This window comes from Typopeltis vanoorti, chromosome 17 (genome assembly GCF_054136105.1).
Source record: "Typopeltis vanoorti isolate ZY-2024b chromosome 17, IOZ_Tvanoo_1.0, whole genome shotgun sequence".
In the NCBI taxonomy this organism is placed as follows: Eukaryota; Metazoa; Arthropoda; class Arachnida; order Uropygi; family Thelyphonidae; genus Typopeltis; species Typopeltis vanoorti.
In genome coordinates, this window is record NC_143565.1 from 14,375,310 (window position 1) to 14,393,997 (window position 18,688).

General features: G+C 37.1%; 1 protein-coding gene across 4 annotated transcripts in view; it reads right to left on the reverse strand.

Annotated features, from left to right (window-relative positions):
- LOC150097176 (uncharacterized) overlaps positions 1-18,688 on the reverse strand; it is a 296,897-nt gene that overhangs the window by 21,341 nt on the left and 256,868 nt on the right. The gene's annotated exons all lie outside the window — the stretch shown is intronic.

Below are 18,688 nucleotides of genomic sequence, written 5' to 3' on the forward strand. Positions count from 1 at the left end.
AATACTATATATCTTTAACAGACAGGGTAGATATAGAAAAAAAGTCATGCAACAGGAAAAATAAGTTGGTGAATATCCCAGAGTTTAATAACGTAATCTTCATTCATGTGTGCCTATGAATTCAGCATTATGATGACCAAAACATTTGTTAAATGATCCTTGTTTACATGAGCATAAACACAATAGATGACATACCTTATGTCAAAGGTTTAATATGGTTCCAATATTTTGTCTCTCACAAAGACATCATCTGAGATCATCATCAAATTCTGACATGTACCCTTTGGGGGGGGGGGGTTACAGGATATCATGATATTACTACTACATGAAAAGTGACATCATTACTAACTTCCAATCGACAATTTTCCTCCAAATGAATTTGTCATGTAGACGTAGGTTTCTGTAGTTAAGCAGTTCTGTAGGTAGTTTTTGGTATTGAGACCGCATATTAATATAAAGAGTTTATTAAAAATAATCAATTAAAAAACCTGACAAGTTTAGTGCATCGTAAGACTTACATCATCAGGGACATCATTACCCCTGATGATGCAAGTCTTATGACACACGGAACTTGTCGGGTTTTTTAATTGTTTATTTTTAATAAACTCTTTATATTAATATGTGGTCTCAATACCGAAAACTACCTACAGAATTTGTCATCTGTCAAGACTCTAATCTTCTCAGACCTTATATTTCTGCCCTCTTAGGCACTTTTTGCTGTATCAATCCACCCACATCTTGGTCTTCCTTTGGATTTTCTTCCTATCAGCCTGGCTAAGAATTTGTTTTGCTAATCTTTCCTCTACAATTCGGCTTAACTGACCACACTACCCAAGATTGGTTCTGCTAACACATTCCTGAACACTAACCATGTCAAATTCTTTCTTAATATCCTCATTTTTAATATGATATTGCCATTGATGTCATCTGTTTACTCCCCTAATCTTTCTCATAACTTTCTTATTTGTAGTTTCCAGTCTTTGGTCAAGTGTATTTTATTTCTAACCCCGCTCTCGGATCCATAAGTTAAAATTAGTTTAAACACCGTCTTGTGTAACAGCTAGTTTAGTGTATTGACTAATTTCTCAGTTATTCCATATAAATTTATTCAGTTGACTTTGTACATATCAGCTCTGCTAATTCTGTTGTCTATTTCAATATTGAATTTATCACCTTCACTAAATATTGTGCCTAAGCAGTTGAAATTTTTTACTTGTTCTAAAGGTTCTCCATTCAAGATGCAGTTGCTATTTTCAATATTTCTGCCTATTTTCAATGCTGATTTTCATACCAAATTTATTACAACAGTTATTCAATTTAGTCAGGGAATCTTGCAGAATTATACTGTATTCATTTAGAAGTATAACATCATCTACATAAAGTAAAGAGCTGAGGTTAACATCTCCAATTTTGATATCAGGTTTAATACCACATTCCTTCATAATGTGATCCATATCGATAATGTATATTCTTGTCGCACACACCTGTATTACTTGATACAATGTACCATTTATACCATATAACTGTAGCATTTTGAACATATTTTCTTTTGGCACCTTGTAATGTGCCTTTCTAGATCCACAAAACTTACAACTATTCACCTTAAAGTGAAAATATGATCCTGCCAACTTCTATTTTACATGAATCCAGCTTGTTCATCATGAAGCTTCTTTTCCACAATTTTTCTTAGCCAGTCGAGTATGAGGAAAGATTGAAAAGATGTAATTTGCAGAGTCTAGTGGAGAGAAGGAAGAGGGGAGATATGATAGAGACCTACAAGTTGGTAAGGGGTTGTTATAGGATCAATGGTGGAGAAGTTCTACAGAGAATAGTGGGAGATCAGGGGAGAACCAGAGGTCATCCCTGGAAACTGTATAAAGAGGGTGTGAGTAGGGGAGTGAGAGGCAGGTTTTTTTCGTGCAGAGTTGTGAATGATTGGAATGCCTTGCCTGAGAGTGTGGTGTCTGCAAGGAGTTTGAATGTGTTTAAGACCTGGTATGATGAGATGTGTGTGAGATAAAAGGACCTCCTAGATGAGTCTTTGACTCCATGAGGTCTTGTTTAATAATAATAATAATTTCTCAAGTATACTTGCATAAATCTTGTCAGTAGGAAATCTCAGTAGAAAAATACCAGTTTATTTATCACATTCAGTTTTACTTCCTTTTTATAAATGGGTACTATGACAGCTCTACTCCACTCATCTGGAATTTGACCACTGTCCAGGCCTTCTGAATTATGCAGTGAGCTACTGTAAAAATTTTTACCTCCATATTTGAGCATTTCTGATCGAATACCATATATTCCAACTGATTTCAGGTTTTTGATGGCTTTTTCTACTTCAAGTACTGATGTATTCCTGATTGCATGCCTATTGAGTGTTCTCTACCAGTATGCTGTAACTACTTGTTTCATTGAGCAATCTTTAAACGTAATTGCTCTCCAGACGTCAAGGATATCTTTATCTCCAGTTTTCATGTCACCTTTATCATTTGTGATTAATTTTAGTAGTCGTTTCTCCGTTTCTAAGCTTTTTCAGTTTTAATCTTCCCATGACTTTTTGTTTTAGCTAGTTTTACTCAGTGCTTCACTTTCTTTCTTATGCTTTTCTCTGAATTCTCTAAGAGCACAAGGTGATTTACTTGTCAGGTTTTCGACATACTTTCTTCTTTACCTTGACTACCTCTTTAACTTCCTGAGTTCTGATTTTTCTATCCTTGCAGACAACCTCACCACACATCCCCAGCTGAATTCATCAATATTTTCTTCAGTTTTTGCCACTGAATTTCATCTATGATTCATTTTAAAACTTTTTTACATAATCTTCTTCTTAATACAAAATTGAATTTTATTCTACTCAAGACTAAATGGTGATCATTTCCTATTTCAAATCCTCTGTATACTTTTGTGTTCTGAACCAGTGGTCACAACCAGTAAACACTGCTATCAACAGTAACATAGTTAATGAGACATTTCTTATTTCTTATAGCTTCTCTCTATGTGTACTTGGGCACAATTTTATGTTGGAACATGATGTTAGTAAAAACTAGTACATGTCCTGAACAGAAATCCAGCAGGTACTTAACCATTATTATTAGCTTTGCTCCTTTCTCAAATTTTCCCAAACCTCCTACTCTATTGTTTAGATCTCCAACAAGAACCAACTTAACCTTTTTTTTTGTTGTGTCAGTTGCTTTCTCTAATGCATCAAACAGCCCTCCACTTCTTCCTTAGTAGAACCTCTTTGGGACAATAGGCACAAGTGATTCTCGCTGTCCAGTTACTCATTCTGATATTTGCCCACATAACTCTACTTGCTATTGCCTACCATTCAAGAAGATTATCCTTATTTAGTGTTAAATACTATAGTTACACCTTCTTTTCACCAAATGTTGTTGAATATAGTAATAGTTGTTGTTTAAAGAAGATCTCACTTGTTTTTGTCTTCTTTGTTTCAAGCTATTATGTCGATCTGATAGCCAATTCTTCTGTTAGGTCCTATTTGTTTTCCATTGATGATTCTTATGCTGATAGTACCAATCTTGAACTCAGTTGAGGCTGAGTTGGAATGTGCTGTTACAGGATTTGTTCCAGTAGCTGACTTGTCACTGTTTGCCCTGATTCCTTGATGAAAACAATGTAACTGGGCAACATTCCAGCTGGCATGAAATTCTGTATGTTGTACCATCATTTTGCATTATGGTTTTAGTCAAAGAGAATACAATTTGGTCATCTAAATACCAAATTGCCAGTCCTATTCCTCGTTCTTTCAGTATCCAGGTGAATACCTAACAGGGTGCACCAGGAGGTGAGAATTGGACAATAGGTCAGAAGCCTTGAATTCTCTGTATTCCTTAAAAGGCTATGCAGAGGTCTCCTCCCAGTTACACAGCTTTGACACTTAAGTACAACTTCTGAGAAAGAATATAAGAATTGTAATAATGTACACAAACAACAAAAAATAAATGGAACATATCAAACTATAAGCCAAAAGTCCTATGAGGGGTGCTGTCTGTAGGTGCTGGTTTCCAAAATCTTGGGTAGTTTCACACAACCATATTTATTAAGATTTGGTTGCCTTTTTAAATGTGCACCTAATTCCAAAAAATGTCTGTCATATTTGTAATTGATGCAGTAAAATACCATAGTTTTTCTTGATCTGCCAGATATACATGGTTAGCCAGGCTCACTGACCATAATTGTGGCAGTGGATATATATATATTTTTTTTTCAAGACATGTTGGTAGATCTTCCAGTCTATCATAATAGGAGAGAAATCTTGTATAGAATTGGAACTGAGTGAAGAGTTAGCTGATATTCAAGAGAGAGCAGAATAAGGAAAGACAGCTTCAAACAGGGTTTGAAAGCAGTCGCAAATATTATATCTCTTCAAAGCTATTACAAGGGCTTGAAAAATATGCTCACCCACTCGCTTGTGGAGAGTATTTTTCCAGCTGGTGAGTAAATGCAGACTGGACATATCAGAATTTTTTAATATAATTAAAAATAACTTTCTAATCAAAACAAAGAAAGAGAACAATATGAGTAATATAAAGGGCTATTCTAGTAATAAAAATTAATGCAACAAATTATATTGCCAAAAAAATGAATACTGGTTTTACCATACTTCCTATTCTTCCTATTGATTTTTTCCTTCTTGGAATGGTTCTCACATAAAGGAAATGTTTTTTAATCAAATATACAGCACCACTGATCACTTTATTCATGTTAATAAATTATAGAGACAACTTCCATGCTATAGTGATATCTTCAAGTTTAATATAAACCAAAATAATCACAAGATATTTTGACCTTCATATATTATTATATTATTATTGCACCCCTCCATGGAGTCGGCAGACTCATCATGGGAGATTCATTCAACTGACAACATATTCATCATACCGTCTTAAAATCCTTAACACTCCTTGCATTAACAACATATCCTGGTAGTGCATTCCGTTCACTGACAATTCTCCATGTAAAAAGTACTCCTCACACGTCTCTTCACCTCACCTCACTGTAACTTCCAGGGATGGCCTCTGGTTCTTCTCCACTTGCCTTCTACTCTTTTTATAATCCCCTCTGGATTAAACTGATAAAATCCTCTCACCAACCTAAATGTCTCTAACATATCACCTCTTTATTTCCTATCCACCAAACTCTACAATCCACATTTCTTCAACTTCTCTTCATAGCCAGCATTCCAAAGTCCTGATATTGTCTTAGTCACTGGTCTCTAGAATCTTTTCAATGTTTCCACATCACACTGAAAACCAGGTGACCAGAGCACAATAGTCCAAGTGTGGTCTGACCAGTGCTTTATACAGTGGCACAACCACTTTCTTATCCCTACATGTTAGAGTACTTCTTATCATAGTGTAACTACGATGTGCAGTCTTTGCAACACTTGCAATATGCCCTCTAAACTTCAGTCTACTGTCAACCATTACTCCCAAATTTCTAATCTCATTCACTTCATGCAGTACAGCACTGTTAGTATAGTACACAGCCTTATATTTCTGAACTCCAAAATGCAACATGTTGCACTTATTAATATTAAAACTATAACCCCACTCCTCTGTGCAGTCAAACGTCTATTAAAATCTTTCTGAAGAGAATTAAAATCAGCAGTGTTACTGATAATTCTACCAGCTTTCAAAATCAGCAAACAACTGAAGATCCACAATTATGAAGTTATCACTAAATCCAAAACATTAAAGCCTCTTGTTGCTTCAATCATGTGCTGCTTAAGATACTTATCTCTCATAAATATCACAAACACACTCTCCTTGATGGGAGACTTTAATTATATTCCTATAATTAAAGTCTCTCATCAGGATCACCTTCTTTTTACATGCCCAACCAATCTGCCTAAACATTTCACAATCAGTATTTTCTGCATTCTCTGGTTTATAACGGCATCCTATCAGATATACTAGCCTGTTAATTTCAACTTCACACCACACAGATTCAAAATCTATGTTTGTACTATCAACTTTCACACTTTGTGAACACAATTCCTCTGAAATCATTAACAGCACTCTCCCTCCTCTTTTGACATTCCTATCCTTCTGGAAAATTATATATCCTTCTGTTTCTATTCCTGACATCACATCCTCCTCAGATAACCAAGTTTCACTTACTCCAATTATCTTTGGGCATACTGACTCAATCAATGCAACAAACTCAGCTCTCTTATTTTGAATACTCCTTACATTTGTGTACAAACATAACAATCCATGTGTCTTTGAGGCCATTCTACCAGCACCAACATTTTTTATTCTAGCTGCTATACCACACCTCTTTCTTCAGTCTGACCATTCCCGTTTCTCTGATTCCGACTCCCATTCATACCTGTCTCATTCTCACCTTTATGCATTCCATCACCTAGTACTGCTGCAACCATACCTTCAACCTTGTATCCATCTTCCTCCTGTCATACAATCCGTTCAGCTGTACTATCCTGCTTTTACAAGTAGACTCTGTTCATTGACTACATTAACTTCCTGACTTTTGATGCCTCTCTTTTCTTTTCTGCAACGCATCAGTTATCTGTTTCACTATTTTAGCAGGAAAGCATGTTGTGTGCACTTTATTAGTCATTACACCTCTAATGATTGAGTCTCCATACAACAATATACAATTATTCTTTGACTCTTTCTTTGTAATACTAATTTCCTCCTTCTCATTCTCATCAGCCAATATCTTTTTTAGATGTTTAATGTCTTTCAGATGTTTCATTTCACTTTTCATTTTCACTAACTCTTGCCTAAGCTCCTCTAGTATGGTTACTACTCCTGTTCCCATTTCTAATCGCTCTAATCTATCAAACACCTTTCCCATACATCAATGCTTTCCTTCTTTTCATTTATTTACCCTAACAGTCCACAAATCTTTCACATTTTGCAGTGCATATATGAAGCAGTTTTTGCAAGTTCTGCCTTGGATTTTTCCCAGCAGAAATTCTTTGTGCTGAAGCTGTCATGCCGCTGACACATGCTTCTTTACGGATGCCATTATCAGAAGAAAAAGAAGCAGTAAGAACAAACAAGTAGCAAGGCACAACATAAACAAAAAAAAAAAAAAAAATCCCAAAACAACACTACTCAAGGACATTTGTATCCAAACTGAAAAAAAATGCAGCACAATTTACAATAAAAAGCCACACTATATATACATATAAAGGTCATCATCTGGAGTATAGACATATATACAAAGAAAGAAGCTGTGTTACAATACACAGAGTATGCTAAAGTCACACTAATTTTATTAACACTAATGGCCTGACCTCTGGTAAAAAAAATATAAATATAAATACAAAAAAAAAATAACTACATCAAAGCTAGAGTCCTGTTACCTGTTGGCTAGAGATTACAAATAGTTACATTAGAATAAAAGCAGTATTGATAGTCACCAATATATGAAATGATTGCATAGAATTAAAAAGGGAGAGATTGATGGAGCATTTGAAAAGCAGTTATGTAGGCTGAATGTGCACCATCCATATTCGTAGGATTTTTAGGCCACCATTATTGTTTTGATAAGTATGATAGATCAAAATTTTACAGGCTTCCTTAAATTTGCAGAGACACACCAAAAATATCATAAATAAACCTGATTGCAGTAGGAGGAGTATCATACATAAACCTTTTCAGGTTTATGTATGATATAAGGAACAGGTACCTTTCAAATCAACTTGGTGTATGGTGTTAACAGTGTAATCCCAGAGACCAATTTAACAAAACTTTTTTTGCAGATTGGGATTGTATGTTTGGTTTCACCAATATCAAGTAAGTTACAAGTGCAATATAGATTCAGTATACCAAGGGTGGGCTGAGGGGGGGGTCCTCAGAATAGATGAATGTTTTTTTAATTTTATAGGTGGCTTAAAAGTAGAATTAATCTTCTCACAGAGTAGCATTCTATTTATTTTATCTAATCCTTTAATGTATGAAAGAGCTATGATTTTACTGCAATCTATATCATTAGCATTTTTAGGTGCAGTTTTACAAAGAATTTTATTGATGGTATTTTTGCTATAGCCATTGTTCAATAAACATATTTTCTAATAATTTGTAATTCTTTCTTAAGACCGTGTTCATAAGAAGAAACAGTTATAGTTCTGTTTTTGAGAGTGGTAATGACTCCAAGTTTTTGTAAAGGGTGCAGTATGAGTTAGCACATATGTATGTATTGGCTGGCATGTGTGGGCTTACAGTAGACAGTGAAGGATAGACTGCCTGAGGGAAGCGAGTTTTGATTTTCAATTTAAATGGTAAATTCTATGCATTCATGCTGTTTGTTCAGTGGCTGAGTAAGATGTTTAAGGTTTTGTGGTCATGTGGCTAGATGTGAAGGTGGTGTTGGAAGATCTTAGTGTGGTTACACTTTGTTGATAATGCATTTGTCATTTGGCCCCATGGACAAAGACACCTTGGATTCTTTTGTTACCTACCTACACAGCCTGCACCTTGAAATTCATTTCACAACAGAAAAAAAAAAAATCTAATAAGTGTTTGCCTTTACTTGACACATTATTCACCAGTTTTCAGATGGTTCACTGTTTAGGTAGGTAACAAAAGAATCTGAGGTATCTTTGTCCATGGAGCCAAATGCATCATCAACAAAGTGTGACCACAATAAGGTCTTCTATGTAGCTCTGGTAAGTATTTCGTTTTCAAAGTGTTCCATGAAAAACTTAGCTAAAGGGGAGGGGGCAAGAGGGGAGAACCCACAGAAGCACCATTAGTCTGTTTGTAGATTTTTCATTGTCATGTCATGTCTTTATTCACTAATGTACAACTAATAGCTCTAGAATTAATAGTCTAATTTCCCACCTCTGATATCTTCAAATTATTCAAATTTACTATGCATGCAGGTGTATGATATAAGCGAGTATACTTTACATGGCAAGGAAAAATCTACAAACAGACTAATGGTACTGCTATGGGTTCTCCCTCTCCTCCCTTTAACTAACTTTTTATTATTATTATTATTATTATTATTATTATTATTATTATTACGGGCAACTCCAGGGAGTCATTAGACTCATCGAGGGAGGCCCCAAATCATATTCATCACAACTATTCGACATTCATACAGTATCTATCATACCTCGTCTTAAACTCATTCACTGTCACAGCATCCACCACACACTCTGGGAGCACATTCCACTCATTCACCACTCTAAAAGTAAAGAACCCAGCTCTAACACCTTTACTAACCAAACTTTTGCTCAGTTTCCATGGATGTCCCCTAGTCCTCCCACAACCAGCCCTGTTCTCAAAAATATCTTCTGAATTAATTTTATAGAAACCCTTCAGTAATTTAAACGTCTCAATCATATCTCCCCTCCTCCGCCTATCAACCAATTTTTGCAACCCACAAATCCTCAACCTGTTCTCATAAGGTTCATTCCACAGACCTGCTATCATCTTGGTCACTCGCCTCTGGATCCTCTCCACCTCCTCCCCATCAAGAAGAAACCTAAGTGACCAAATCTGGGCACAGTAGTCGAGATGGGGGTCTTATCAAGGCTCAATACAGAGGAACAATAACCTGTTTGTCTCTGCTTGTCAACGTATTCTTCAGCAACCAAGTGATTTGATGAGTTGATTTGGCCACTTTTTTGCAATGTGCCCCCTAAACTTCAACTCCTAATCCACCAACACTCCTAAATCTCGTGCCTCATCAATTTCCTGGAGTACAGTTCCACCAATGTAGTAAACTGCTGCTAATCTTTTCACACCAAAATGTATAACCTTACATTTTGCCACATTAAATTGACATCCATTCTCCTTAGCCCAGACCTCGAATCTATGCAAATCATCTTGCAAAATTTTGACGTCATCTGCATTCACTATTGCCCTAGCCAACTTTGCATTATCCGCAAATAGATGCACAGTTCCTCTCAGATCCTTTCCTATATCATTAATGAACAAATTAAACAGCAGTGGTCCAAGAACAGATCCTTGTGGCACACCACTAGTCACAGGCCGTCTTATGGACTCTACTCCTGAATAAACCACTCTCTGATATCTCTCCGTCAACCATCCTCCTATCCATCTCACCAACCCTATATCCATCCCCATATGCTGCAATTTACTGATTAGAATTCCATGTGGTATCCTGTCAAAGGCCTTAGCAAGGTCCAGTAGAATCACTGTAAACTCATTACCCTTATCCAGTTCAGCCATCACTGTGTTATAATACGTTAGCAAGTTACTGAGGCATGACCTACCCTTCACAAAACCATGCTGTCCCTGATACAGTATCCCATTTTCTTCTATCCAATCTTGTATTTTCCTCTTGACTATTTTCTCCAAGACCTTGATAATGATTCCTGTTATGCTGATTGGCCGGTAATTTTCAACAGCAGCCTTGGAACCACCTTTATGCAGCAGAACTATTTTCCCCTCTTTCCAACCCCTTGGGACTGACCCAGACCCGAGTCTCAAATTAAACAAAATAGTCAAGGGCACTGACAATTCTTTAGCTGCTTCACGTATGACACGAGCTGGTATACCATCCAATCCCACAGATGTATTGACATTGAGGTTCTGTAATAGACTAGTTACCTCTACTTCATTCATCACAATTCCAGTATAAGCTGTTGGTTCTTCCATTCCTGCAAAGTCACCACTTGGATGATATACTCTTACAAAGTGCTCGCTCAGTAATTCCACTATATCGACTGATTCGGTTACCTCCCTACCCTCAGTGTTTTTTAAGATCATTCTACCACGAGCATTTTTCCTTTTACTTGCAACATATTGAAAAAACTGTTCGGGATTCTCTTTAGCCTGCATGGCCAATTTTCTTTCGTAATCCGCTTTTGCTTTTCTTACCACCCTTGTTACCATCCTGTCCTGAGTTTTATACTGTTCCTGCACCTGCTGGTCACCTTTCTCCTTAAATTCCCTCCACAATTGTTTCTTTTTTTGCAGCTCAAGCTTAATAGTGTTATTCATCCATTTAACCCCTACTTGATTTATTATTCAGACTCTTGGTATACAGTCAACCATTGCCACCTGCAAACACTTCTTAACCACCTCCCATGCACTATCAACATCCAGCCCTTGCAGTTTTACATGCCATGGCACTGAGCCAAGCACACACCTAAGCTTGTCATACTTACCAGCCCGGTAATTCCACATGTACCCTGTCTTAATTGTAAATTCGACTCCTTTAGCCACCTCCCAAGTCATGACCTTATGGTCACTCTCACCAATTGGTGGCAACATGGTCATGTTCGTTACAGCCACATTGCAATTACTAGGTCAAGCACTCTCTGCCCCCCCCCCCCCCCCCTGGTATTTTCCACTACATGCTGCCGCAGATAGTTGTCCCTTAATAACTGCATAAAATCCAATTCCTTCCTCCCATGTGCCCTCTCTTCTTTTCAGTCAATGTTACCATAATTGAAATCACCCATAACAATTACCCTCCTTCCACTCATTTCTTCTATTTGCCTATGCATACTATCCCCACCATCTATTCCATCACCTGGTCTATAGCAGCACCCAATTGTATATTTTGTTCTGCTAGATTCTATCTCACACCAAACAGCCTCAAATGTGCTCTTTTCTCTATCCTGCAGTTCAACTTCTATACTCCTTGGCTGCAACTCATCAGCTATCATCAATAACACTCCTCCCCCTTTTTATTCGCCCTGGCACTCCTGAACACGCTATACCCGTCGCATTCAATCCCACTAGCTTTATCATCTTCTGTCAGCCATGTTTCACTAATATCAACAACCTATGGCCTGGAAGTGCCCAAGGCCAAAAACTCTTCCTTCTTGTTCCTAATACTCCTGGCATTAATGTACATGAATTGCAGAAGCCCATTTGTCCCATCCCTACTTTGATGCCTTATACTAACTATCCCATTCTGATTTGTTGTCCTTTGTACTCGCTCGGGCATAATATATTCATTCATACACTCAACTGCCTCCCTAAAGTCTGCATATCTACTCCCCCCCCTCTTAATAAATCTAGTTTCCCTGAGTCTGTACATCCACTTCCACATCACTCATCAACACTTTTTCAAGCCTCCGTACACCAACTCCATTCAAATGTAACCCATCCATCTTATATAAGTCCTTTCGCCCATCGAACTCATTCCACACATCCATAAATTCCACACCACTCTCCATGCATAACCCACGCATAAAGTCATTGGCAATTATGGCCCTCCTTCTAAACACTTCACTGTCATACTGCGGTAAAATACTCACCATCCTAACTCTCTCACTCTTCTCTTTTGCTACCTCGAGTAATTCCCTCACATCCTCTATCATTTCCATTTTGTCTTCTTTCAAATCATTTGTTCCTGCCACGATTATCATCTCTTTCACCCTCTGTTTTTGCACTCGAATAGATTTGCTGACGTCCTTTATGTTCGCACCCGGCTGGTACGACTTCATCAAACTCTCAACTATCACACCTTTTAATAGCGAATCCCCATACAGCACTCGCTCCTTCATTTTATTGACATTTACGAACATTCTATTATTTGCCGTCACAGACTTTCGCCGGTTATTAGTCGGTACGTTCAGCACACATTTTTCCATACATTCCAGTTGCCTTTTTGCTCTGTGTATTGCACCGTTCAAACGCGCAATTTCACTACTCGCATTTATCTCACCATTTTCATTATCAATCAAATCATCCATTCATTCTGTATTTCTACCTTCATTTACACTTTCAACGACGCTCTCACAACTATCTGGCAATACCACGCAATTCTCTATCACACCGCCATTTTCTACATTCTGACTATCGTTAACGATATCACTCTCGCCACCCGAAACACGCTTGAGATCCTCATTCTCCTTATACTTTCTGCACATATTAACTCCACTATCACCCTCTAACCAGACTCCCACCGCTCTTCGCAAAGCATACATCTCACAGATAGCACATTGCATAAATTCGTTTACATCAAAACTCTTAAACAAACATGGCGACCTGGCTACCATTTCTTTCTTTATCGGTGCCATATGTACGCTATCTTATCTTAAAAATAATAATTAAAATAACAGTAAACACACAAAAATTGCACAGACACACCAAGAAACAAAAAGCAAACAATACTATTTAAAATTGTAGTAAAATTGCCAATGTTAACACAAAATACTACTAATCTTTTCAGGAGCTCTCGACAAGCCGACTATCTAATCAGTGCACCACCAAGCGGTACTCCTTTTTGGAACCCTTTGAAAACAAAATACTTACCACAGTTACATACAAGACCTTAGTGTGGTTACACTTTGTTGATGATGTGTTTGCCATTTGGCACCATGGACAAGTCACCTTAGATTCTTTTGTTACTTACTTAAACAGGCAACACCATAAAATTCACTTCACAGTAGAAAAAGAATCTAATAACTGTTTGCCTTTTCTTGACACATTAGTCACCTGGCTTTCAGATGGTTCACTACCTTTTTCCATTTAAAGACAGGAAGATATCTATATAAACAATCACATCACTATCCAAGCCCAACAGTACAGTATTCTTAAAAGCCTTACACACAAGGCTAGGGCTATTTGTTCTAATGATGCTGCTCTTTCCAATGAACTTAAATATCTTTACCATACTTTCCTGGCTGATGATTACAGCTCATACAAAATAGATAAAATACTACATGGCCCTCTTACTTCCCCCTTTCTCAAACACACAAGAACAAAACACCACTATTTCCATTTTGTATGTCCAAAAAAACATGGCCAAAGTACAAACTACTTTATATTACTTCATACACTCCAGGAGTGTATTAAGTAATATAAAGTAGTATATAGTAGTATATAGTAATATAAAGTTTCTGTGACTGTAACTTTGGCCTACTATGGAAAGACAAGAAGATCTGTTAACATCCATCTTGGAGAACATAAAAAATACATTCACTACTATTATTATGGTAGTGAATGTCATCCCATTCAATGTTGCAAAATGTAAGGTTTTAAAATTTGGAAAACAAAGATGGGATACAGAATTTATGGTTGGTGAGGATATATTGTTGGAGGTGGAGGAAATAAGAGATCTGGGAGTGATAGTGGATAAGGATCTGAAATTTAGGGGACACATAGCCAAAATTGTGAAGACAACACAAAGGCTTCTGAGAATGATGCGGAGTTGTAGAAGTAGGGAGATTCTTGTTCAATTGTATAAGGCTTTGATTAGGCCACACATGGGCTACTGTGCCCAGATTTGGTCACTTGGTTTTCAGAAGGATGAAGAGGGTCCAAAGGTGACTGACTAAGGTAGTTTCTGACCTCTGGAATGTCGAGTATGAGGAAAGATTGAGAAGATGTAATTTGCAGAGTCTGGTGGAGAGGCGGAAGAGGGGAGATATGATAGAGACCTACAAGTTGGTAAGGGGTCGTAATAGGATCAATGCTGGAGAGGTTCTGCAGAAAATAGTGGGAGATCAAGGGAGAACCAGAGGTCATCCTGGAAACTGTATAAAGAGGGTGTGAGTAGGGGAGAGAGAGGCAGGTTTTTTTTGTGTAGAGTTGTAAATGATTGGAATGCCTTGCCCGAGAGTGTGGTGTCTGCAAGGAGTTTGAGTGCGTTTAAGACACGGTATGATGAGCTGTGTGTGTGTGATAAAAGGACCTCCCAGATGAGTCTTTGACTCCATGAGGTCTTAGGGTAGTAATAATAATAATTATAGCAAGTCTGGACTGGCAGAACATGCTGTTATTATTATTTGGTAACCACTATGGAGTCAACAGACTCATCAACAGCTCACTCAACCAGTAACGTTTATCATAATGAGCTTTGAAATTGCATTCCACTCACTAACAACTCTCCACATAAAAAATCTACTCCTTACTCCCTTCTTCACCACATCTCTATACAATTTTCAGGGAAGGCCTCTCATTCTTCCCATCTTAACATCTGCTCTTTTTATAATTTCTTCTGTATTAATCTGAGAGAATTCTTTAACTAACTTGTAATTCACCAACCTATGTAATCCAAATTCTCTCAAACGTTCTTCATAACCAACACTCCAGAGTACTGATCACTTTGGTTATTCATCTTTGGACCCTCTCTAGTGTTTCCACATCACAACAAAAACTAAGTGACCAAATCTGAGTATAATAGCCCATATGTAGTCTGACCAATGCCTTATATAGATGCACCATCACCTCCTTATACCTACACATCAATGTGCTTTTTATCATAGCAGCAATATGATGCTATTATGATGTGATATGCCCTTGGAACTTCAGTCCACTGTCCACCATCACTCTAAGATCCTGAATCTCATCCACTTCCTGAGGTACAGCTCTACCAATACAATACATAGCCTTATATCTCTGTGTTCCAAAATGTAACACCTTGCATTTATTAACATTAAAACTTCAACCCACTCATTTGTCTAAGCTAAAATTCTATTCAAATCTTCCTGCAGAGATCAGGACTACACAGGAAGAAAAACTGATATGCTTTATAGACGCCGCTGCAGGCCAGAAGGATTATTTTTCGAGTTAGCCATGGCTATGAAGCATTCTCCTAACCTAACCTGAACAAGTATGGTTGCATTAATCACCAAAAATTTGGGGGACTGTTATCTTAAGATCTACTTCTTTTTTACAACATTAGAGGATGCCAAATCAGGACATTAGATCTTTTGTACATTACAATTTGAATTGTTTCACTTACTCATTGTTCTGTGTGAACTGTAACATGTAATGTGCTCTGAAAATGCTGGTATAAAATTGAAAGAAATATATGAGATATCAGAGAAATGGGCAGCCTGGTTGGCTGAGTGGTTAGCATATCCACTCTCCAGCCAAAAGGCTGTGGGTTCAAATCCAGGCGTGGGCATGGTTGTTTATGATTGTCTGTGAAAATACTAGTGGTGGTGGGTGGTAGATGGCGTTGTCATAGTTGTGGTTCATTGTAGTTGGTGGATTGAGTGGTGGAGACAGAGAGTTGTAGGGCAAGTGCCTTCCCTCATTGAGTCTATGGACTGCCTGGGGGTGTCAAATAATTTTTTTTTTTTCAAACTTGATTATTTATATATAATATTTATAATACATTATATGAACACAATTGTGCATAACAGATACTTGCATGTACATAATATTTTTTAAATAATAAATATAATAAAATAATAATAATAATAATAACCCTATAATAAACATCTTTCTTATAATTTAGTTGGTTTGGTATTGTAATGTTATTAAAATAAGTTATGGAAGTTCATAATGATGTAACTTTTTCATGTAGTACTATCGTAATATACTGTACACTCCCTGAGAGTACATATTAGAGATTTGACAATGATGATGACATTCCATAGGAATGAGTGGTAAAGAAGAACACTGTATGTAACATCTTCAGTACTTAGTACTTGAAACACACTCTTCTCATCATCCTCATCCCTCTAGTAATATAACCTACCTTTCAGAATGAAATACACTGAAAGAGTGGTCATTAAATAACTCCACTATGTTCCCTGCATCAGTCACTCTACTCCTATTTTAGTCTAACAGTATCATTCTACCACAAGCATTTCTTCCCTTACTGACCACACAATGAAAGAATTCCTTCAAATTTTCTTTAGATCCCCAGGTCTAATCTCTTCTCATATTCAAGTTTTGCCCTCCTTACTATGCTGAATCTTATTAAATATTTCTTCACTAGTTACCATGCACTGGTTCCATTCATGGAACTGCCTCAAGCTGATTTCAAAGACTATTATAATCACCTGTCTTATAATTCCCACATAAATAATTTCTTCTTGATACTTCTGCATGTTTATTCATCCCCCAAGTCAAGACTACATGGTCTCTCTCTCTCCAACCAGGGTGTGAATGACAGCTACAATCAGATCTTCTGATGCCAGGACCAAATCCAAAACCTCTTGAACCTTGTGTTTCTTCTACTACATGTTGCCTAACACATTTGTCCCTCAAGAATTCCAGAAATTCTACTGTCTTACTATCAAACATGCTGTTTCCTCTTCCTAATTTATATTGCTAGTTATCCCATAATGATCATTCATTTTGCATTTACCAAACTCAACTGCCTAAACATCTCCTGCTCTTCAACCTCTTTGTTGCCTGGCTTATACCAACATCCAGCTATTGCATTCCAGCCCACCTCTGTCTCTCACCATATGCTCTCAAAACCATTAATGGCATTTCCATCCAAATCTTCACTCTGAAAGGAGACATAACTCATCACTTATAAATAATACTATGCCACCATATTTACCATAACTATCCTGCTGAAATATGATATATCCTTCTATTCCTGTTGGTATATCATCTTCTGTCAAACATGATCCCAATAATCTTTGGATTGGCTGATGCTATCGATGCCACTAATTCAACTGCTTTATTCCTTGATAAATTTACTCCTGGCATTTGTACAAAGAAACATTGATGCATTGTCAGTATTCCTATACTATTATTATTATTCCCTCCAGGCTCCATTCGACTCTGCGTTATACTATAGATTCCCCATCTCTCAAGTGACCATTCCCACAAGAGACCACACCGGCTACCATCCACTCTGAGAGCTCTAGTTTCCCTACACTAACACTCTCACTTGCCCAGAGAATAACATTCTCTCCATATGCCTACATCTTTCCTTGTTCAAATGTAGTCCATCTCTATTGCATATAGCTCTCTTCTATTCTTAAATGCAATTCAGGCATTCACATAATCCAAGCCTGTTCATTGTTGAGATATATTTGGTCACTCAATTAGATAATTAAACTGAAATATATATTGATCTTTAATTGACCAGTGATTTATAAACATACAACACCAACAAGTTTCGCCAACAGAGCTGTTCGACTTCTTCAGGGCTTATAATGGCAAGCGAAAACTCAAAGTAACTAGTACAGAGAAAATGGAATAACACTATCGTATAAATTAAAAATTAAAACAGACGAGTAACATTACATGCATGGAGCAGTTGTGTTACTCACTGTTGTGTGGGCACACTCTGTAGTTTTGAGCAAAATTAAATTCTGGCAAACTGAACAATCTTATTAAGGTTTTCCATATGTCAGCTATTATCATTCCCTGGTTTCTGTTAAGATTTTCTCCAGAACAGAGGACTACTATGGCTTCCTTGAAATTTCTACAATGGAAGTCTTCTTCTAGATAAAGCATGGAGCTGCTATTTCAATCAATGGTAAGGTTTGTAATTGCGAAATGACCTGAATTGTCTGTTCTGTTGTTATTAACATCTCCTATATGTTCTTTTTTTTCGGATTTCGAGGCTTCTCGACATCTGTCCTATATAGTTTAGACCACAAACACATGGCATTTGTACACTACAGCATGTTTAAAGAAAGCATTAATGTCTTTTGGTGATCTTAAAATGTGACGGACAGTGTTGAGCGGTTTGAATGCAACTCTGATGTTGAAAGGTTTAAGAAGTTTTGCAATCTTTTTTCGACACTGTACCTGCATAAGGAATAACTATGGATGATTCTGTATTGAGTGATGGTAGATTGTTATTGTTGTGGGGGGTTGCTATGAAGAATCTTGTTGATTAAATTCCTTGGATAGCCATTTTTTATTATCTGATATATGAGTAAGTTCATCATAGGGTTCTGTTTCTTCTGAGAAATAATCCAAGCCTCTCTTTCAATACATTCTTGCTATCATACCATTCATTATTAATGCTCTTCTCCTCAACACTGCCTTATGAT